A 23768-nucleotide genomic window follows, 5' to 3' on the forward strand; every position below is an offset into this window, starting at 1 on the left:
GAGTCTCCTGCGGAGCCAGTGCTCAGGATGGACGTGGGGGTGTATGGTGCCTCCATGCAGGGTTATGAGGGGAGCACAAGATCCTGAACAAAAATATATTTTGGGAGGCAGCTGAGCTTCACTCCCCAGGGATACATCTACTGCAAACCATCCCTGCCCCCACGCTCTGGAGAAAGCCAATATAGGACTTCCCCTAACACTCAAAAACACCCACTGGAAAAACCAAGGGATTGACTGGTTCCAAATGGCTGAAAGGTTCCCATGTGGGGAGGGCCGTGTCTCATTTGTGTACAAAGACAATAGTCTCTGTGTTTGTGTGACTCTTGAAAGGGGCCATGTTCAGATCAGGTCATAGTCGAGCCATTATGTGGTCTTTGGTCAATCCAAGGCATAACCCATAGGCCTCTTCTACAGTATTCACATGGAAGTGACACAGGCTTTGTCCCACCGGGAAGGCTATCTCTATTCACTCTACACCATGGCACAGGAATACATGGGTGAAAACAGATTAGGTTCTTCTGGGCGCAAACCATTTAGTGCCCTCATCCAGTGAAATTAGAAAATGATTAATTTGAAACATAAAAGGAAATAGTTTTACATACAATGCATAATTAACCTGTGGAACTCACTGCCACAATGCATTTTTGAGGCCAAGGCCTTAGTGGGTTCACCCTAGAACACCCACAATCACATTAGATAAGATACAACATTGACAAGGGATGGTAGCTCTCATGCTTCAGAGACTGAGGCCATGTCTGCACTACAGGCACTATAGCAGCATAGCTATGGCACCATAGCTATGCTAGCGTAATCCTCTAGTATAGATGCAGCCCACAGTGATGGAAGGGATTTTCCCATCACTGTAGGAATCCCACCTCCCCCAGCAATGGTCGCTAGTTCAGCAGAAGCATTCTTCCGTCAGTTTAGCAGTGTTGGCTCTGTGTGTTAGGTCAGTCGGGCTAGGTGGCTCGAGGGGTGTGTGTGGATTTTTCACACCCCTGAGTGATGTAGCTATGGCAACCTAAATTTTAAGTGTAGACCAGGCCCAAGACAACCTCTAACTGATGGGGCTGAGAAAGAAAATTCTCCTATGGGAGTTTCTTCCATAATTGTCCACTGTGGAGTTTCTTTCACCTTCCTCTGAAGTAGCTATGTGGGCCATTCTCAGAGACTGAACAGGATGGACTACTGGTCTACCTTGAAGTAGCAATTCCCTTTGTCAAATGTTAATCACCAAAATGCTGGCTCTGAAATATGATGCCCTAAGCCGCTCTGTACGCTGTAAGGAAATGTCATTTCATGTGTCTGCCCCTCTCTGTTGTTGACGACAGGTCCCCAGTCCAGGATCTTCGTCACACATTGCAAAGGTCAGTGTGGTACATTTGGCCTGAGGCAGGTTGGAAGCTATGGAAAAGTGCATGGTAAACACCAGATTCCTTCCAGCTCCAATCTGAGTTAAATAATCAAAAGAAGGACTTTACCATTCTGTGTTTACACAGCAGAATCCTGCTGCTGGCTCGATTCCTGCTGTCCCCAGGAAGACTAAAAATCTCCAGTGGAATTCAGTCTGGGCTGGAATAACAACCTGCAGAATCAGTAATGACTTTCAGAGCTCCAAATTACTGAAAGGGGGCAGAAATTAATAGCCATAATATTCTGCACTTCCCTTTCGTTTGAGGATCTTGAAGGTGGGATGAATATTATCATCCTTATTTTAGCTATGGGGAAACGGAAGTACAGCGAGTTGCCCAAGGTCACACAATGAATCAGTGGCAAAGCTAGGAACCAGGTCTCCTAAACTCCCACGCTCTTGTTCTAACCACTAGATGATGTCTCCCCTGGTCCCACTGTTGGAAAAGGCTATCCAGGGGAATACAAGCCCTCCCATGCCATCCAGCATTTCTTGTGCCCCAGGTCAGACCCGGTTTAAAGACAGTTTCCAGTTCAGACTTGACAAGAAGCTGCTTAGTCATTGGACTTTTCATCAAGTGTGGCCTGCCTTTGCCTCACAGGACATCCAAGTTCCAGGGTGACCTTGGACATTCCTGCTTCTCTAGCCAGTGAGGGCTGGGACTCTGGGAGCACTGCAGTACTGACACCTCTCTACAGGAGAATGTTAATTTCCCTGTGCCCTTGGATGCCTGCGAGTGACTGGCATGTGCAGCATTGCAGCCACCACCCTTTCTGGCTGCAATTAAGGCAGGCAGCACAGCCCAGAGCTGCCCTGTAGGGCAGGGTGCATGGGTACACAGAGAAGCAGAGACCGATTGCAATGAAGGGAGGGGGCTGCCAACGATCAGGATTCGGAACAGCTCTCATCTCAGATTGCTGACCCAGATCCTCAAAGGTGTTACATGCCTAACTCCCATTGCCTAAGCCACTGCTTATGGGAATGGGAGGTTGTAATATAGAAGGAGGTGCCCCACATGCCCCTGTTGGTCTGGGTAGGACAAAGGGGAAGCAAAGCCCTTTCTCAGCTAGCCAAAATCCACCATCAATGGCAACCCACGAGTATGTGCGTATTCCTGCCTTTATTTCATATGAGATCTTGTGTTCTGAAGCGCAGAATGAGGAGCTGCAGGGGTTTCCCTTGGCCTGACGGAGCATGCAGCTGAGGCGACATGCAACCTCTGGAGTCCTCCAGCCCCGTTGCTCCTGTCCCTCAGGCTCACGTGCTCAGTGCAGCTCATGGCCAGGAAGGTCGAGAGCTGAGTGAAAGACACTTGGATTCACTCAACAGGCTCGGGGTGGAGGGATGAGCTCGGGAGCAGTGTCTGACGCCAGCAAGGGCAGTAAGGCGCTGTAAGACAGCGTGTACTGATAGGGAGGATCAAGGTCTCTGTATTGAACATTCATTCAGTGTCCTTCTAACTGAGCTACTCTTACTAATGCTCCCCAGTGCATTGGTTCCCAAACTTTTCGGCATCAGGCCCACTTTTTAATTTTTGAAAAAAGAAGAACAGGAGTACTTGTGGCACCTTAGAGACTAACAAATTTATTAGAGCATAAGCTTTCGTGGACTACAGCCCACTTCTTCGGATGCATATAGAATGGAACATATAATGAGGAGATATATATACACACATACAGAGAGCATAAACAGGTGGGAGTTGTCTTACCAACTCTGAGAGGCCAATTAATTAAGAGGAAAAAAAAAAAAAAAAAAAAACTTTTGAAGTGATAATCAAGCTAGCCGAGTACAGACAGTGTGATAAGAAGTGTGAGAGTACTTACAAGGGGAGATAGTCAACGTTTGTAATGGCTCAGCCATTCCCAGTCCTTATTCAAACCGGAGTTGATTGTGTCTAGTTTGCATATCAATTCTAGCTCTGCAGTCTCTCTTTGGAGTCTGTTTTTGAAGTTTTTCTGTTGTAATATAGCCACCCGCAGGTCTGTCACTGAATGACCAGACAGGTTAAAGTGTTCTCCCACTGGTTTTTGAGTATTTTGATTCCTGATGTCAGATTTGTGTCCATTAATTCTTTTGCGTAGAGACTGTCCGGTTTGGCCAATGTACATGGCAGAGGGGCATTGCTGGCACATGATGGCATATATCACATTGGTAGATGTGCAGGTGAACGAGCCCCTGATGGTATGGCTGATGTGATTAGGTCCTATGATGTCGTCACTTGAATGGATATGTGGACAGAGTTGGCATCGGGGTTTGTTACAAGGATAGGTTCCTGGGTTAGTGGTTTTGTTCAGTGATGTGTGGTTGCTGGTGATGTTGCCATCACTGAACAAAACCACTAACCCAGGAACCTATCCTTGTAACAAACCCCGATGCCAACTCTGTCCACATATCCATTCAAGTGACGACATCATAGGACCTAATCACATCAGCCATACCATCAGGGGCTCGTTCACCTGCACATCTACCAATGTGATATATGCCATCATGTGCCAGCAATGCCCCTCTGCCATGTACATTGGCCAAACCGGACAGTCTCTACGCAAAAGAATTAATGGACACAAATCTGACATCAGGAATCAAAATACTCAAAAACCAGTGGGAGAACACTTTAACCTGTCTGGTCATTCAGTGACAGACCTGCGGGTGGCTATATTACAACAGAAAAACTTCAAAAACAGACTCCAAAGAGAGACTGCAGAGCTAGAATTGATATGCAAACTAGACACAATCAACTCCGGTTTGAATAAGGACTGGGAATGGCTGAGCCATTACAAACGTTGACTATCTCCCCTTGTAAGTACTCTCACACTTCTTATCACACTGTCTGTACTCGGCTAGCTTGATTATCACTTCAAAAGTTTTTTTTTTTTTTTTTTTTTTCCTCTTAATTAATTGGCCTCTCAGAGTTGGTAAGACAACTCCCACCTGTTTATGCTCTCTGTATGTGTGTATATATATCTCCTCATTATATGTTCCATTCTATATGCATCCGAAGAAGTGGGCTGTAGTCCACGAAAGCTTATGCTCTAATAAATTTGTTAGTCTCTAAGGTGCCACAAGTACTCCTGTTCTTCTTTTTGCGGATACAGACTAACACGGCTGTTACTCTGAAACTTTAATTTTTGAGAAACCCTCATGCCCCCCACCTCTCTACCATCATCCAACCCCCCTTTTAACAAATTTAATTTGTAATTTAAAATTTAAAATAAGCACAAATAGTTTTTCTTGGCACAAAAATTTAATAAAAATGTAATTTAAAATGAGAAATAGCATAAACAAAACAAATGTAATGTGAAGGATTTACTTCATACATTTACTTCATGAAATCCTAGGTTTGAAAGATGAAAGTGCGCAACGCAAATGGTTTTCGACATCCTGTCGATTCCTTTGTTTTGTTTTTATTATGACTAAACTTGAAAAAGCTTTTTTCACAGTGGTACATTGACGAAAATGGAAGAATAATACGTAGCGCTTCTTTTCCAACTTTCGGGTAAATTGGGAAATATTTTCTCCAAAATTCCTCCAGGCTTAAGTTTTCAAAAATATCTTTCGCACGTGAATATTTCGTACTTCGCATATTTCATTTTGAGTGCTTGTTCTTGCAATACTTCTGGCAATGAATCGACATCAACGTTGAACAGATTACTTGTTAATTTATGAATGGGGTTGCCAGAAAAGTTGTCTGGAAAATAGCAGATGAATTTGTCAGCAAGGCAGTCCAGATGAAACACAATTTTGTTCTTTGCATCCTCTTTACAAAGTTCTTGGAAACCTTCATTTTCAGCAAGTGATGAAAATGTTGGAAAAAATGAAAAGTTAGGCATCTGAGCTTGCATTTGACGTTTCCAAAGCTTGATTTTTTCCATCAATGCTTTGATGGCATCGTGGTGCACTATAATGTTTGCAGCATTGTTTCCTTGCAGCTTCAAATTGAGATTGTTCAAAGATTCAGAAATGTCCATGAGGTATGCCTTCTTTTTTCTGTTGCTTGAGGAAAATTTCCACTTTGTCTTTCAGTTCAAATAATCTCAAAAGCATGTTCCCTTTGGAAAGCCATTGTACCTCCGTGTGAAACAAAATAATTTTATGATTCGATCCCAAATCCGCGCAAAGAACTGCAAAAAGTCTCATATTCTTCACAACATTGATGGCCAAATCCACGAGTCACGTAGGTCATCTGGAAGGGTTTTAGCAGCCAACGCTTGTCTGTGTATGATGCAGTGAGTCGTGGTTACAGGTGGATTTTTTTTCTTTCACCAATGTCACCAATCCAGAACGACAGCCAAGTATCGCTGGAGCACCGTCTGTGTATACACCAACCAATTTTTCCCATGGAAGTCCATTTTCTTCAAAAAAGTTGGAAACCATTTTCATAACATCAGAAGCCTTTGATGTGGTTGTCAATTCCTTCGAAAAAAGCAGTTCTTCTTTCACAGTTCCATCGTTAATGACTCAAACGTAGACGAGCAACTGACAGCATTGTGCTACATCAGTGGTATCGTCATACTGAATTGCGAAAAAAGGAGAAGCTTTCACTGCCTCCACAACTTGAAATTTTAGATCTTTCGCCATGTCATCGATGCAGCGTTTCACAGAACTGTCGGAAAGCGAAATTTCCGATACTTTTTTCTTGCTTTTGGCACCAAGCACAGTATCAGCTGCTTTCAACAAGCAAGGCTTCACAAGAGTTTCTCCTATTATGTGCACTTTCTTGGTTTTAGCGATGAGCAATGACAGTTCATAAGATGCTTCTACCACTTTGGCTGACGCTTGATGAAAAGCTCCAGTAGTGTCCAGCTTCATGAGTTTTAAATTTTGAAGTTTAGCAGCAAAAAACTCTTTTGTTTTTTTCTTTCAAAGCGCTGTGGTTCTTTGTCAAGTGTCGCTCAAGATGACTAGGTCTCAAGGTATCATTGCTGACAACTGTGTGGCATACTACACATTGAGGATGATCAATCCAATTTTTTTCCATGACGGTGAAACCAAACTTCATGTAGTCTTCATCGTACTTCCATTTCTTAATCACAGCCATAATATACTAATAAAAAAAAATCTATAAAAATAATTTTTCTGATTCGTAAGTAATAACGGACTCAAGTTAATTTGAGTTATTGTGAATGTTTATTTACTACTACTATTATGTAGGGATGCATGCTGCTCTCTATATACCCCACCACCAGTCCGGCAAGTAGCCGGCCTTGCACGGTGAGTGGTGGAGGTAACCACTCCCACGATAGAACAGTCTCAAACACTCTCGCAAGTGAGCTAGGAAGTTTTAAAAAGTTCCATTGCTTTCTATATCATTCTTCAGCCCCCTCAGCAACCGAAATGGCACTCCTACACGTCGAAAGGCAAAAAATTAAAAAATATTAGCATTTTGTGGTATGAAATTTGAAAACATTGCAGTTATATACTTTTATTTATAGTTGTATTTTTATTATTATTGTACTTTATGTTATACCTTTATAGGCCTATAATTGGACAATTTTATGAATAGTTATTATGTGTACAGAATATGTATAATTTATTGTCTGTTGGTCTATTACAGAGTTGGGAAAAGTTTTTGGCCCGAGGGCCACATTGGGGTTGCGAAACCGTATGGAGGGCCGGGTAGGGAAGGCTGTGCCTCCCCAAACAGCCTGGCCCCTGCCCCCTATCCACCCCCTCCCACTTCCCGCTGCCTGACTGCCCCCCTCAGAACTCCCGACCCATCCAACCTCCCCTGATCCTTGTCCCCTGACCCCATGCCCCTAACCACCCCCCCCCGAGACCCCACTCCCTATCCAACCCCTCCCCACTCCTTGTCCCCTGACTGCCCCCTCCCAGGACCCCACCCTCTAGCCAACTCCCCCCCGCTCCTTGTCCCCTGAACGCCCCCTCATGGGACCCCCTGCCCTCCTGGGACCCCACCCCCATCCAACCCCCCCCTTCTCCCTGTCTCCTGACTGTCCCTATCCACACCCCCGCCCCCTGACAGGCCCCCTGGGACTCCCACGCCTATCCAACCCCCCCGCTCCCTGTCTCCTGACTGCCCCCCCGCAACCTCTGCCCCATCCAACTGCTCCCTGTCCCCTGACTGCCCCCCGGGATCTCCTGCCCCTTATCCAACCCCCCCCCCCACTCCCCGTCCCCTTACCAGGCCATTCAGAGTGGCAGGACTGGCTTATTGGAAAGCCTGGGAGGTGGGTGGGTGTAAGCTGCGCTGCCCCTGCACGGCGGCATAACTGCAGGGGAGGGGGGACAGCAGGGGAGGGACCGGGGGCTAGCCTCCCCTGCCGGGAGCTCAAGGGCTGGGCAGCCTCGCGCCCCCCTTGGAATTTCTTCACGCCCCCCAGTTTGGGAACCAGTGCTCTAGTGCATAAGACATTGACCTGGGAGAGCTGGGTTCAGCTCCCTGCTGTGCCATACCCATAGACATGCTGGGTGATTGGGAAAGTCTCCTAGGCCCAGAGTCTCAAAGGTATCTAAGCATTAAAATCAATGGGAGTTAGGTGCCTAAATAACTCTAAGGATCTGAGTGTTGGTCTATCTGTGCCCCACTGCCCTATCACCCTCACAGGTGTCACCCGGCTAAAATCCACTGAGTCTGAGGTGCCCAGATCCTACAGCAAAGGGGCCAGGTAAGTACATAACTATGGACAAACTGGGGCATCTGGGTAGGGGCTGGAGGCAGGGTGGGGTTGGACAAAACTCCCTACAGAGCGTGCTCCATCAAGCCTTTGCCAGGGAGAAGGTGCGAGTGGGCTGACTCCGTTTGTTTTTTGGGGAGTGAGGCGGTGAGTTTTTATCCATCTTGTTAGGAATTGTTGGTTTACTTTGATGCCCAGACACCCAGAGGCGCCTCCCGAACACTCCACAAGAGTGGGGAAGAAACGGCCCCATGCTGATGACTAAAGGGGACAATACCTGTTGCTGTGTGTGTATTTAGATGGTACATTGCCAACTGTTGCAAAGGACAAAAGGTAGTCGCTTACTGCGTCACATCCAGCACTCAATCCCCATTAGGGGATAGAGGGGGGGAGCAAGCTTTGTCCAGGGCAGCCTTTGGAGCTCCCAGGCTAGTCCATAATGCAAAGGGATCAATAAAGGAGAATGAGACGTTGGCACCAGGGCATATGAAATACCATCACTTTAGGAGCCTGGCTCAGTGAGAGCTCAGTATGTTCTCTTGAGCCAGATGCCAAGAAGAAGCCCAGGAACAGGCCAGAGGCTGCTGGGGATTACAAACCATCCCCACCAGAAATGCACCAAGGGGACATCAGGCTGGATCGATGATATAACAGAGCTGGCAAAGTGAGAGTGGAACAGCAAAGAGTTAGTCTGCAGCCCTGATCCTGTGTATTCTACATCTCTGCTCCTCCCAGGCCATGTCCCGCTCTGCGCTGTAATGGAAGCTGAACACATTTAGCATCTCCCAGGAGGCATTCTGCTCCCCCAGGGGTAGGCCCTAACATGACAGAGTCAAAAACATCTCTGCTGATTTTCCTGCCTAAGGGCACTGTGACATACTATACCTTGGGGTAGCTTCTTGTAACCCCCATATTCCTCATTTATATATAATTGTGATATTGCATATAAAGCAGGCCATATGAGGTATCAGGGGAAAGGATAGGATCTGCTGAAAGTCATTTTTCAATCTAAATATGTATATCATTAATGTGTATGAAGTTATGAGAATTGGGTTATATGGTTGTCATTAAAATATTCTGTGGGTTTGGGAGGCACCCAGATACTAGCTCTCCAGAGACAATGACAAGGGAGGTAATCAACACCCAGGTGGGTGCTGAGCAGCAGACATCACCAGCCATTGTCCAGTAAGGGAGCTACAATTCAATGACTCACCTTCATAAGGCCACACCAGGGGAATTGCTCAACCATGACTGAGGACTCAGCAAGGCCCACCAGACATGTCTGGACATGTGTTCTCCAAGCACGTGGACTGAGGGTATAAAACAGAACACAGGGGGCCCATGCTTCGCCTTTCTCCTGCCCCCACCTATGCTGCAAGCAACAAAGACACTCAGAAGAAGACTGAAGACTCCAACAGAAGAGATGGGCCCAGGTTTAAGGGACAAACCTGTATATTTAGGACTGCAATATCCAGTGGAGTGAGAAAAACTGCTTAATAGATGTTGTCCAGTCTAATAGGGTTGACAGTTTAGACTGCGTGCTTATTTTTTATTTTCTTTTGGTAACTACTCTGACTTTTTGCCTATCACTTATAATCTCTTAAAATCTATCTTTTGTTGTCAATAAATTTGTTTTACTGTTTATCTTTACCAGTGAATTTGTATGAAGTGTGTGGTAAAACTGCTCAGGGTACAAAGGCTAGTGTATATCCATTTTCCATTGATGAAGTGATGAACCAATTAATAAATTTGCACTGCTCATCTTGAGCAGTGCAAGATGGTATATTCCTTAGGTACAGTGCTGGGAGCTGGGGGAATCTGGCCAGTGCCTTTCCCTGTGTGCTTCATGAGTGGCTCTGGGAGCATTCATGCAATCTAGCTGGGTGTGGGACTCCACATGCTGTTGTGCTAAGTGATAACAGGGCCTGGAGGGGTTTGCCCCTTGTCACTAGCAAAGCATTGTCAGAGACAGCCCAAGCTGGAGAGTTAAGGGAGTACAACAGTCCCAGGCTGCACCCCGGGGATCCCATCACAGGCACAATCCTGCTCCCAGCCAGTGGGAGCCCTGGCTGTGGAAAGTCAGTGCAAGTAGATTTGGGGCCCATATAGAGTTAGGGATTGTTGGTTCCCTTGCCACCTACTGATAGCAACACCACCAAGGTATAATGTTCCTACCCACCCTGCTCAGATCTAGGGGTCAGTGATGGCATCACATGTTGCCAGGGCTTGACAGATAGGGGAAGATGGAACTGAGGGGTAAAGCGGCAGACTGAAAACCAGAACTCCTGGGTTCTGACTCCCTAACTGATCTTTAGAAAGTCACTTAATTATTCTGTGCCTCAAGTTTCCCCAGAAAAGCATGCCTGTTTGGTAAGCTGTTCTGAGCTCCTCGGGGGGCTGCACTATGCAAGGCCCTCCATCTTAACCATTGAATAGTTACTTTCAACAGCTGGCCCGCTAGTGTGCTCAGGCCTGTAGCGGTGCAACAACTCACCGGCGCGGCGCCTCCTGCTGTTCATCCCAGGAATTAGCTCTTTCCAGCCCAGAGCGCCCTCCTCAGGCTGGTGTCTCACCTGCCGCTGGCCCCGTGTCCCTCCCAGACCCCGGTGCCCTTTGCCCAGGGGTTCTGCCTACCACAGTACCCCTCACTCTGGGTCTCCCTCCCAGGGGAACCCCCAAACCCCTATCCCCACCTTGGCTCAGTGGCTACTGCCAGTCTCCATCTAGCCCCCGCTCCCTGGGGCAGACAGCAGTCTGTTAACCACTCATCATTGGCAAGGGGGGTTGGACCAGCTGACTCTGCCTATATCTGGGCTGCCCCTCTGCAGCCCTAGTACCCTTTTGTGGGCCCTTAACTCAGCCTGCAGCCTGGGGCTTTGCTAGGCTGGAGCTCCCTGGCTCCCTCTGCCCTTCCCCAGCACTACGCCACCCTAGATACCCTTCCCAGGCAGCCAGGTCCTTCTCTCTCTAGGAAGCTAGAGAGAGTGTTCATGTCTCAGAGTACATCTACAGTACGAAATTAATTCAAAGTTATTTTATTCGAATTTCCAGAATTGAGTTCATACATTTGATGTTATGTGTCCCCACTAAAGCGTGTGAATTCGGCGGAGTGCGTCCACAGTACCAAGGCTAGCATTGAATGTCGGAGCGGAGCACTGTGGTAGCTATCCCACAGTTCCTGCAGTCTCTGCCGCTGGAATTGTGGGTTAAGCTCCCAGTGCATGATGGGGCAAAAACATTCTCGCGGGTTTTTCTGGGTATGTGCCGTCACTCGCTCCTCCCTCCGTGAAAGCTATGGCAGACGCCATGCTGCCAGCAGACGGTGCAGCACGGTCTCCTCGTATGTTGAATCCACTTCGAATGTCCTTGGCCATCGTGAACAGAGCCACACAGCTTCCGCTGCTTTCTTCAGATTGTCTGTGCTGGGCTCCCGTGGAAGCTACAGAAGGCAACAATTTCCCGCCATTTCTCGGCCATCGTGAACAGAGCCACACAGCTTCCGCCACAAACTCTGCTCACGCTTCCGCCACAAACTCTGTTCTCGCTGCTTTTTCCATGTTGTCGGTCCTGGGCTCCCGTGGAAGCTACAGAAGGCAACAATTCCCTGCTGTTTCTCGCCCATCGTGAACAGAGCCGCACAGACTATCTGGAGAAAGTGGCGGAAGCTGTCCTGGGCTCCTGTGGAAGCTACAGAAGACAACCATTTACCGCCTTTTATCGGCCATCTTGAATCGAACAGCTCATTTCGCTTCCTTTTTCAAGGATTAGCCGTACAGGCGCCATTGCGCGGCAAACATGGAGCCCGCTCAGATCTCTGCTGCAGTTTTGACCATTGTAAATACCTCGTGCATTATCCAGCAGTATGTTCAGTACCTGCAAAACCAGGCAAGGAAGCAATGACAGTGCGATTACTATACTGATGAAGACATGGACACAGACGTTCCTAGATGCACGGCATGTGGCGATTAGGAGATCATGGTGGCATTCGGCCAGTTTCATGCTGTGGAACGCTGATTTTGGGCCCGAGAAACAAGCACAGACTGGTGGGATCGCATAGTGTTGCAGGTCTGGGATGATTCCCAGTGGCTGCAAAACTTTCGTATGTGTAGGGCTACTTTCATGGAACTTTGTGACTTGCTGTCCCCTGCCCTGAAGCACAAAGACACCAAAATGCAGGGTTGGAGCAAGGAAGTTTCGCGCCCTAGGCGAAACTTCCACCTTGCGCCCCCCCCCCCAGCCCTGCGGCAGCTCCCTGCCCCCCACTCCGCCCTGAGGCGCCCCCGGGGAGCCGTGCGGCAGCTCCCCACCCCGGCTCACCTCTGCTCCGCCTCCTCCCTGAGCACGCCGCCCCCGCTCTAATTCTCCTCCCCTCCCACGCTTGCAGCGCCAAACAGCTGATTGGTGCTGCAAGCCTGGAAGGCAGGAGAAGTGGAACGGTGACCACGCGCTCGGGGAGGGGGCATAAGAATGCTGTAAAAAAAAAATTGGGGGCACTGCTTTTTGGCGCCCCCAAATCTTGGCGCCCTAGGCAACCGCCTAGTTTGCCTAAATGGTAGCACCGGCCCTGCAAAAATGAGAGCAGCCCTCACTGTTGAGAAGCGAGTGGCCATAGCACTGTGGAAGCTTGCAACGCCCAACAGCTACTGGTCTGTCGGGAATCAGTTTGGAGTGGGCAAATCTACTGTAGGGGCTGCTGTGCTGCAAGTAGCCAACGCAATCATTGACCAGCTGCTATCAAGGGTAGTGACTTTGGGAAATGTGCAGACCTCTGTGGATGACTTCAATGCGCTGGGGTTCCCTAACTGCGGCGGGGCGATAGACAGAATGCATATCCCAATCTTGGCCCCGGCACACCGTGGCGACCAGACAATAAACCACAAGGGGTATTTTTCCATGGTGCTGCAAGCACTGGTGGATCACAAGGGACATTTCACCGACATCAACGTGGGATGGCTGGGAAAGGTGCATGACGCTCACATCTTCAGGAACTCTGGTCTGTTTGAACAGCTGCAGGAAGGGACTTACTTCCCAGACCAGAAAATTACTGTTGGGGATGTTGAAATGCCTATAGTTATCCTCAGGGACCCAGCCTACTCCTTAATGCCATGGCTCATGAAGCCGTACACAGGCACCCTGGACAGTAGTAAGGAGCAGTTCAACTATAGGCTGAGCAAGTGCAGAATGGTGGTAGAATGTGCTTTTGGACATTTGAAAGGGCGCTGGCGCAGTTTACTGACTCAGTTACAATATTCCAATTGTAACTGCTGCTTGTTGTGTGCTCCACAATATCTGTGACAGTAAAGGGGGAGACTTTTATGGTGGGGTGGGAAGTTGAGGCAACTCGCCTGGCTGCCAATTTTGCACAGCCAGACAACAGGGCGATTAGAAGAGCGCAGCAGGGTGTGCTGCGCATCAGAGAAGCTTTGAAAGCCAGTTTCATGACTGGCCAGGGTAAAGTGTGACAGTTGTGTTGGTTTCTCTTGAAGTTACCCGCACCCTATATATATATGAAAGGAAATAAAGTCAAATTTTTTTAAAAACTGTTCTTTATTATTTGATGCACAATGCATTGAGAGAAATTAGAAGGTAGACGGGGTGGGGGGGTTGGGTTAGGGGGGTGGAGGAGGGAAGGACAAGTCCAGAAACCAAATCAAAAGTTTGCATATGCCAGCTTTCTAGTGCTTGGGCGATCCTCTGGGGTTGAGTGTGTGGGTCCCCGTAGCCTCCCCCCTCATGTTCTTGGGCGTCTGGGTGAGGAGGCTATGGAACTTGGGGAGGAGGGAGTTTGATTATACAGGGGCTGCAGCGGAAGTCTATGGTCTTGCTGCCTTTCCCGCATTAGATCCACCATACAGCGGATCATGTCAGTTTGCTCCCCCATGAGCTTGACCATAGCATCCTGCCTGCTCTCATTGCGTGCCTCCCTCCTCTTTTTGTGTTCCTGTAATGCTTTACGGGACTCTGCAATTGTTTGCCTCCATTCATTCAGTGCGGAAGGACTGCATGAGCTCGGCGAACATGTCGTCCTGAGTTCGTTTTTTCTGCCTTCTAATCTGGACCAGCCTCTGGGATGGAGTAGATAGGGGCCGCGTTGAAACATTTGCACCTGCGGGAGGAGAAAAAGGGAGGGTAGTATTTTAAAAAATACATTGCAGAGAACAAAGGGGGCACTTTGGTATGAGTAAGCCATCACACACGGCTGGGCAACAGAATTAATCTTGCAGGCAGTCCCTAGGGGCACGCGGGGTTCTGCTTCTTCTACATTCATTTCAATGCTTTCAAACTGCTGGGACCCCTTTCCCACAGCAAGCAATGCCTGGTGGGTTTGCCATATAAAAGGAGGGCCTGCGGGGTCTCTGGGATGATCATTGCACACAACAAGCCCCCCCCTCTCCCCCCGGTGGCTCCGATCAGGCTCAGAACAGGGATGGGCTGAGTCATTTACTCTAAACGCGAACAACCCAGCGTGGCTGGGTTCCCGCCCCTCCCCCCACCCCCCACCGCGTGGCTCTAATCAGGCTCTCACTCACCAGAAGTACCTTCTCTAGGGTCATGGAACAGGAGCCCGCCTTGGGAGTGAAGGGAGGATATTGGATCCAACGTTAAGATTAGTTCCTGGCTAGGGGGGGAAACGGATTCCCCACTTGCTGCCTGTGCACTGTCCTCCTCCTCCTCCTCCTCTTCATCCTCCAATGTCTCTTCCTCCTCGCTCCATGCAACTCCCCCCTTGCAGGTGTCCACGGACAGTGGTGGGGTAGTGGTGGCATCACCCCCCATAATTGCTTGGTGCTCACGGTAAAAACGGAATGTATGGGGCTGTGACCCAGAGCACCCGTTTGCCTCCCTGGCTTTTTGGTATGCTTGCCTGAGTGCCTTGATTTTTGGTCAACACTGCTCTGTGTCCCTGGAGTAGCCTCTTTCCGTCATGGCCCTGGAGCCTTTAGCGTAGGTATTTGCGTTCCTTTTTTTGGAACGTAGTTCTGCCATAACAGACTCGTCTCCCCAGCATGCGATGAGATCCAGTACCTCCCGTTCGGACCATGCTGGAGCTCGTCTGCGAATCTGGGACTGCGTGATCTCCTGTGATGGTGGACTCTGCATGGTCGCCTGTGATGATGGACTGTGCTGCTGGTCACCTGTGCTGCTGGTGACCAAACAGGAAATGAAATTCAAAACTTCCCTGGGCTTTTCTTGCCCACCTTGCTAGTGCATTGGAGTTGAGAGTGTTGACCAGAACAGTCACAAGGGAGCATCCTGGGATAGCTCCCAGAGGCCAATAACATCGAATTGCATCCACAATACCTTTAACCCGGGATTGCGATCTCAATTTAAGCGCTACTCCACTTGCCGAGGTGGAGTACAGAAATCGAATTAAAGAGCCCTTTAAATCGAAAAAAAACCAACGTTTGGTCATGTGGACAGAATCATTTTTTTTCCGAAATAACTTGGCTAATTCCGAAATAACAGGCTAGTGTAGACCAGGCCTTAGTCTCTGGCCCTCAGCCGTCTTATAGGGCCAGCTGTGGCCTGATTGGGGCATGGCCCCACCTGTGGCTGCTTCCCCAATCAGCCTAACATTTCTCCGCCACAGCCCTCTCTAGGGCTGCTTTAACCCCCTCAGGGCAGGAGCAGGGTGACCACCCCACTACAAGGCCATAGCCCACCATGCTGTCTCCTGGTTTCCTTGTATCTCCCCCATCTGTCTGTGTCCACCCGAGGGCTCAGCTTTCTGTGTGTCCTGGGTGTGCATAGCACCCAGCACAATGGGGTCCCAGACCAATGCAAATCATAAACAATAATAATAACATATGCCTGCTCTCATCCTTTTAAAGCCTTCCTGTTTGTCCCTTACTCACTGGGGACTTTAAGCCTATATTTGCGAAAGGCATAAAAAAAGGGAATCCATAGCACAGAATCCATTTTTTTAAAATTATTATTATGATTATTTGCACAGGTGCTTAGAAATGTTCCAAGGTTCATGTTCCACCAGCCTGGCCTATTTGCACTAGCAACTGTCATCACCACAGTGAGATTCCCCTGCCTCTGGGTCAGAGGTGACAAGTGTTTGCTGAGGAAGGCTCCTCAAGGGAGTCAGGAGGGTTCTGTCTATTTGCTTAGGAGCTGTAGCTTTCCATCCTGCACCCCTTGCAGCTAAAGGCCTGGCTGGTGTCTCGTGTCTGCCCTGAGGCTCTGGCACAAAGTTAAATCAGTTCAAATGAGATTTCACTTAACTGTGCAGTGCCCGTTCATCGCTATATAATTCCACTGGCTTCAGTGGAGCGATACCGGGGATACTGGCTCTGTGTCTGTAGGAAAGACCCCGTCCTGCAACCATTGGGCCAGATGATTTGTCTTTGGCCTGCCCCTGTGCAGTGCCGTACACTGGGGTGGAGTGGGGGGTGGTGGAATGCTCCTTCCCCGCAGGATTACATTTTGGTTGTGGTAGCTCCCACAAAGTGCCAGGGGCTTTCCAGTCAGGAATGGGTGATCACTGCCCCAATGTAAAGACAGACAGGGAGATGGGGGTCAGGAAAACAGAACAACAAAGAGGAAATTTTTTTATACATATCAGTGAGATTCCTGGTAGGCAGCAAGCATGGCAGAAGGGAGTCTGACCTAAACATTGCCAGCGCGGGGGCCTGGCAGGTGAGCCCAGGAAGGTGAGGCCAGGCAAGGAGATGATGGCTGGGTGAGAGACTGACATGATCAGGAATAGAGATAACAGGCAATAATAATGTGTAATAGTTCTATAATATCCTGGGACTGACACAGCTACAACTACACTGCATACAAGATCAGCAGTGTGGATGGAGGGAGGGACAACCAGAGAGGATAACTGGGAAGGGGCAGTGCTATGGATAGCTTGGAAGAAGGTGACAAGTAGTTTACAATTGAGGGGACAGCGGGTGGAGCCACTCAGGGAGGGGAGTGACCTGATCACACCCAGGGGCTGGGAGCAAGAAGGCACAGGGGTAATTCCCCAAGAGACTGGGGTGGCTGCAGAAATGCTGGCAGAGCAGGGCGTGACCTGGGAGGAGCGAGAGAGCCTGAAAGGAGCAGAGAAGGAGGTTGGACTCACTGCACAACACAAATGTATTTTCCAAATTCCTGGTACAATTGACAGTAGCTGGTCCCATTCACAGTGACAGGTCTGGCCGCATGTGAGATGACATGGCCGGACGCATGTGTGAGCTCGCACCACAGCTGTTAATATGGGGCGAGTTACACACAGCCAACACTGTAATGGTGCTGAGAGGATCAGAACCCCCCTAACTGCGTAACACATCCGCACTCCCTCCTTGGAACCAGACCCATCCAATGTCACACCATCTCCTGCCTGGCTTGATGTGCAGCTAGTGGGAACCCTCATGTTTGGAAGCCATGGCATAAGTAGAAAGAGTGGCTGGGGGAGGGTCTGATTCAGTGACCCCCTTCCTCCAGGCTGCGTCTGCCCAGAGACCCCAGACGCAGACATCAGCAAAACGTTAGCAGAGAAATGTTGACTCTGCAGATTCAGTGTGAAGCTGACTGTGGCCCCCAAATTTATGGTTACCATATTTCAAATTCCCAAATAGAGGACACTGCTGGGTGGAGGGAGAGCTGAAGAGGGCAGGGGGGTACAGTTTCTATGGCAATATCGTACCATGCCACCTTTACTTCTGCACTGCTGCAGACAGGGCCAGCTCTAGGCACCAGCAAAACAAGCTGGTGCTTGGGGCGGCACATTTTTAGGGGCGGCATGGCCGGCGCCAGAATGCCGCCCCTAAAAATGTGCCCCGGCCACCCTAGCTCACCTCCGCTGCTGCTGCCACGGCGCGCGAAACAGCTGATTCGCGTGCTGCTACTCGCGCTCCCTCCCAGGCTCTCAAGCCTGGGAGGGAGGGGGAACAGCGGTGCGCGAATAGGCTGTTTCGCGCGCCGCGGCGGCTCGGGGTCTCCCCCTCCCTCCCAGGCTCTCAAACCTGGGAGGGAGGGGGAGATCCCGAGCGGCCGTTTTGCGCGCCGCTGCTCCCCCTCCCTCCCAGGCTTGGGCGCCTGGGAGGCAGGGGGAGAAGTGGCGCCCACGCCGCGGCCACTCGGAGTCTCCCCCTCCCAGGCTCTCAAACCTGGGAGGGAGGGGGAGATCCCGAGCGGCCGCAGCGCCACTCCGCTTCTCTCCCTCCCTCCCTCCCTCCTAGGCTTGAGAGCCTGGGGGGAGGAGGCAGGGCTGGGGATTTGGGGAAAGGGCGGAGTTGAGGCGGGGCCGGGGGTGGGGTAATTAAATAGTGGGGGGGGGCGGCCAAAATTGTTTTTGCTTTGGGCGGCAAAAATCCTAGAGCCGGCCCTGGCTGCAGAGTGGTGGCCCTGCCTTCAGAGCTGGGCACCCAGCTAGCAGCCGCCGCTCTCCAGCTCTGAAAGCAAAGAAAAAGGACGAGCAAGGAAAAATCACGGACATTTGTTTGTGTTCAAAAATCCACCCAGATGGAGATTGGAGGACCAAAAAACAGGTCATGTCGGGGAAAACCCTACCCAAACCGCCCCATCATGGACTGAGAGAGCAGCAGGCTGCGGCCTAGTAATCACAGGCCGGAGTTTCCAATGTGCTGGGGGGGGGGGGGGGGGTGCTTGATCCCTAGCTCTGCCCCACCCTGCCCTGCTCCGTTCCAACCCCTCCCCCAAGTGTGCCGCAACCTCTCTCCTCCCCCCTGGCCCTCCCTCCCCCCCCCCCAGCCTCCTGCATTCCATGAAACAGCTGATCGGGGGGGGGGGAGGGAAAGGCAGCTGATGGGGGGCTGGCATTTTTTCCTCATGGGTGCTCCAGCCCCAGAGCATCCACGGAGTCAGCGCCTATGCTAGTGGTGTAGGGCTACCATATGTCCGGATTTCCCCGGACATGTCCGGCTTTTCGGTCTATAAATAGCTGTCCGGGGGGGATTTTTAAAAATCTAAAAATGTCCAGGATTTCCCCCCAGTCGGCTATTTATAGATAGAAAAGCGGCGGCCAAGCGCCGCTGGGCACCCAAAGCCCCTTCCCGGCTCCCCCCATCCCCTGCAGCCTTACCATGCTGTCCGGCCCGCAGCTGTCTTCCCCCTCCTCCCCTCTCCTGAACGCTCCGCCCCCTGCTCCTCCCCCTCCCCTGCTTCCCGCGAATCAGATCTTCGCGGGAAGTCTGAAAAGAAGCAGGGGCAAGCAGGAGGCAGCAGCAGGTAAGCTGAGGCGGGGGGGGGCGCGAGGAGGAGAGCTCCGGGGAGGTGCAGCCTTGGCCGAGTGGCTCCCTCCGGCCCGGGCCAAGCGGCGCCGGGCTGCCCCAGCAGCTCCGGCCCGGCTCGGGCCCCAGCAGTGCCGGCCCGGCTCGGGCCCCAGCACCCCCAGCCCGGGCCCCAGCAGCGCCGGCCCGGCTCGGGCCCCAGCACCCCCAGCCCGGACCCGGCACGGCACGGCTCGGGCCCCAGCAGCGCTGGCCCGGCTCGGGCCCCAGCACCCCCGGCCCGGACCCGGCCCGGCTCAGGCCACAGCAGCGCCGGCCGAGCACCTCCAGCCCGGCACCAAGCCCCGCAACCCCGGCCAGAGCGCAGCCCGATTCCTGGGCTCTTTAAAGCTGGCCCTGGTCAGGGGACAGGGAGCGGGGGTTGAATGGGTCGGGAGTTGGGGGGGGGGGCTGTCAGGGGGGCAAGGGTGTGGAGAGGGGTTGGGACAGTCAGGGACAGGGAGCGGGGGGGTTAGATGGGTCTGGGGGGGCTGTCAGGGGGCAGGGGTGTGGAGAGGGGTTGGGACAGTCAGGGACAGGGAGCAGGGGGGGTTAGATGGGTCTGGGGTTCTGGGGGGGCTGTCAGGGGGGCAGGGGTGTGGAGAGGGGTCGAGGCGGGCAGGGAGCAGAGGGGGTGGGATGGGTCAGGAGTTCTGGGGGTCCTGTCGGGGGCGGGGAGCAGTTGGATAGGGCATGGGAGTCCCCAGGGGTCTGTCTGGGGGTGGGGGTGTGAATATGGGGTGGGGGTGCGGATAAGGGTTGGGGCAGTCAGGGGACAGGTAGGGTTGTAGGGCGTTCTCAGCAGGGGGCAGTCAGGGGACAAGAAGCAGGGTGGCTTAGATAAGCGGTGAGGTCCTAGGGGGCAGTTAGTGGCAGGGGTCCCAGGAGGGGGCAGTCAGGGGACAAGGAGCGGGGAGGGGGTTGGGGGTTTTGAGGGGGGCAATCAGGGGGTGGGAAGTGGGAGGGAGTGGATGGGGGTGGGGCAGGGGCGGGGCTAGAGCGGGGCTCCTCCCCCCCCCCCCCCGTGTCCTCTTTTTTGCTTGTGGAAATATGGTAACCCTATAGTAGTGGTGGGAGCATCAGGAAGCCAGGCAGCATTTTGGCTCCAAGCTCTGCTGAGCCATTCGCCTGGGCCCTGACAGGGCCAGTGTTAGGGAATAGCAAGCAGGGCAGTTGTCCGGGGCCCCATGTCACAGTGGGGCCCCACAAAGTTAAGTTGCTTGGGCTTGGGCTTCAGCCCCAGGTAGTGGGGCTCAGGCTTTGGATTTCTGCCCTGGGCCCCAGCGAGTCTAATACCAGCCCTGAGCTTGGGCTGGTTTGATTTACTTGTGCCTAAGTCACTGAGCACAAACCACCAGATGCTGTATCTGAGCCAAGCCAGACACCTCATGCTGCATGTGGGCTAAACTCCCCAGCTAGGGTTGCCAATCCTCCTCCAGGATCATCCTGGAGTCTCCAGGAATTAAAGATTAATCTTTAATTAAAAGTTATGCCATGTGATGAAACCTCCAGGAATGTCTAACCAAAAGTGGCAATCCAATCCCCAGAGGAAATGCACGTAGAAAGGAGATGGCAATGGGGGGCAGATGTTTGCAACGGACAGGAGCATAGCAGCACCGTTAGCTTGGTGGCATCTTAACACCCTGTGACATGAGAGAACAAGACCAATCTGGCTTTGTGCCTTTCAGGAGCTGTGACAACCTCAGCTCCTAAGGGAGGGTGATGGTCATCCAAGCCACTTGTGGGCTCAGGCTTTGCCTCAAAGGAGGAGGAAGAGGGGAGAAAACTTGCCACTCAGCCATAGGAGCCAGACCAAATGTGAGCATCAGCTCTATGGAGAGGGGGGGTGGTGGTTCTAGAGAGGAGGAGCCACTTGAAAAATACACTTGGAAGAGTGGTGGGACAATGGTTGTCAGTGAAGGGCCAACAATTTTGTCCAACATTAAAAAATTCTCTGCTCCCCAGAAAGCATGAAATGCTGATCCGCCACTCCCTGAAGCAAAACTCTCCCCTGCTTCAAGGTGCCGGATTCGCTGCTCCTCTGCCCCTTGTGCTGTGATGGATACCAGGGCAAAGTCTTCTCCTTGGCAAGTGGAGTTAGGATTTCAGCTGTCTCATCTAGAGCTGTGAGAGTCGGGGGGAGGAGGGAAGAAAAAACTTTGGGAAAAAAATGTTTTCCCCACTGAGGCCATATATGGAAAAACTGGAAATTTGGGGGGAAATTGAAAAGAAACTCTTATAGGAAATGTTTCCTCTTAGAATGAACAGTGAAAGAGGAAGGCAAAACTTGTGCTATGCTAGCATTTCCGAGAATACATTAGCAACTGTGTAAGTTATATTATACCATTCATAGGAGGGCTGATTTTATCTACAGTTATGACCCTCACTGTCTATATGATGATAATGCACTGTTATTTAATGACTGTTAGTCAATAATATTGTGCTCTGTTAACCACATTATAGTGATGTTCACTTTCTGAACTTTTTCTTTAGAAACATGAGTTTCTTCTGAATTGGCATGATAATGTCAGATCACATTTATTTTCTATTTGCCAACTGTTAAAAAAAAAAAAACTCTAAGGACGTTAGTGTGCAGCTACAGCCCCACTCCAATACTAGGTGTACTTGTCATTAGTACTTCAGTCACAACTAAAGAATTTATACTTATTTATTTCATAAATATACCAAATAGGACTTTTTTACATGCTAAATTATACATAATACATATCTCATTCTTAAAGCAGTAAAAAAAACTTTAGTTTTGTTAAGTAACTACTGCAGATACTTCTGTTTTTCCCCCAAAAATCTGGTTTTGTCCTAAAAAAAGGTGGTGATGGTGGTGGGGAACCGCTTTTTCCATGCCTTCAAAATTTCTGGAAATTTTACTTCTCTAGTCTCACCCCCATGTTGCCACTCCCAGGGGGACTCCTTTATTGTGGGGGAAGTGAGAATGGGAGCAGCGGTTTCAAAATCAGGCTCTGACTGGAAACTGTCACCTAACCCAGCAGTTCTGGAACTTTAGCAACCCAAGGACCCCCATTTTGATTTAAAAAATTTTGGGGACCCCCAAGCCTCCCTACTCAGCCATTTTCCCACCCCCTTCCCCAAGGCCCTGCTCCTGGCCCACCCGTTCCCCAAGGCTACACCCCGGCTCACTCCATCCCCGCTACCTCCATCGCTTACTCTCCCCCACCCTCACTCACTTTTACCAGGCTGGGGCAGGTGATTGGAGTGTAGGAGGGCATGCGCGGTACAGGCTCTGAGAGGCCCCCTGCTCCCCTGGCTGCAGGGATGTGCTGACCACTTCCAGGAGCGGCATGGAACCTTCATGCCAGGGAATAGCTGTTCCCCGGCGTGAAGGAGGCGCTGGGAGGGAGGGGGAGGAGTTGAGGGAGAGAGGAAAGGAAGAGTTGATCAGTGGGGCCCCTGGACCCACTGGTGTATCTTTGGGAACCCCCAGGGGACCCCAGTTTGAGAAACGCTGACCTAACCTGGACTGCTGGCATGGAGCTGCTACCCCACTGGGGATTGGAGTTACCTGAAAGATACTCTGGAATTCCCTATCTGGTGGTTTTCTTTGCAGGGCCTGATGCTGAGGCCTTATCGGGGTGCAGCACTTCTCAGGGTCAGGGTTACCCTTCTTCCCAACCTGCCCAGACATCCTCCCCTTGGCAAGGAGAGCAGGCTGTGACTCCCCGCTGAGCCTGTCAGTACTGTGTCTTGAACTGGCCAGAAAGAGTGAGTCGGCAGGGGCAATGTGAGGTGCCACCTTCTCAGAGTGAGGCTTCAGCAGAACGGTCCCTGCCACTCTGGAGCAGCCTGGGTCTTTAAATAGCTGGTGCTGCTTTTAGAGCAGGAACAATTCTTAAACAGTGCAACTGTTTGTGCTAGGAATCAAACCACAGCCCAGCTCTCCCTAGGAACAACAAACCCTGGTTCAACAATATTCTCATCAAAGCTGTTGTCAGGATCAGGGGCCCTGCAAGCCATTATATTTCACTCCAAGGTCAGGACAGATAAACATCCTACACATGGGAGACATGCAGCGTGCTGCAGAGGCAGAGCTTTGAGAAGTCAGGGTGGCCGCACAGTGGGTGTGTTAGAAGAGAGAATCCCAGGGCCGGCTCCAGGCACCAGCGTAGCAAGCAGGTGCCTGGGGCGGCCAATGAAGAGGGAGGCGGCACGTCTGACTATTCGGCGGCAATTCGGCGGCGGGGCCATCACTCCCTCTCGGAGTGAACCTTTTCCAGTTGGCCACGCACCTAGGCCCGCCAGGGGGGAATCCGTACTGAATGTCAGACGCTATAGAGCAGCGGTTCTCAAACTTTTGTAGTTGTAACCCCTTTCACATAGCAAGCCTCTAAGTGCAACCCCCCTTATAAATTAAAAACACTTTTTTATATATTTAACACCATTATAAATGCTGGAGGCAAAGCAGGGTTTGGGGGTGGAGGCTGACAGCTCACAACCCCCCCATGTAATAACCTCACGACCCCC

The sequence above is a fragment of the Malaclemys terrapin genome, chromosome 10, assembly GCF_027887155.1.
Source record: "Malaclemys terrapin pileata isolate rMalTer1 chromosome 10, rMalTer1.hap1, whole genome shotgun sequence".
Taxonomy (NCBI): domain Eukaryota; kingdom Metazoa; phylum Chordata; order Testudines; family Emydidae; genus Malaclemys; species Malaclemys terrapin.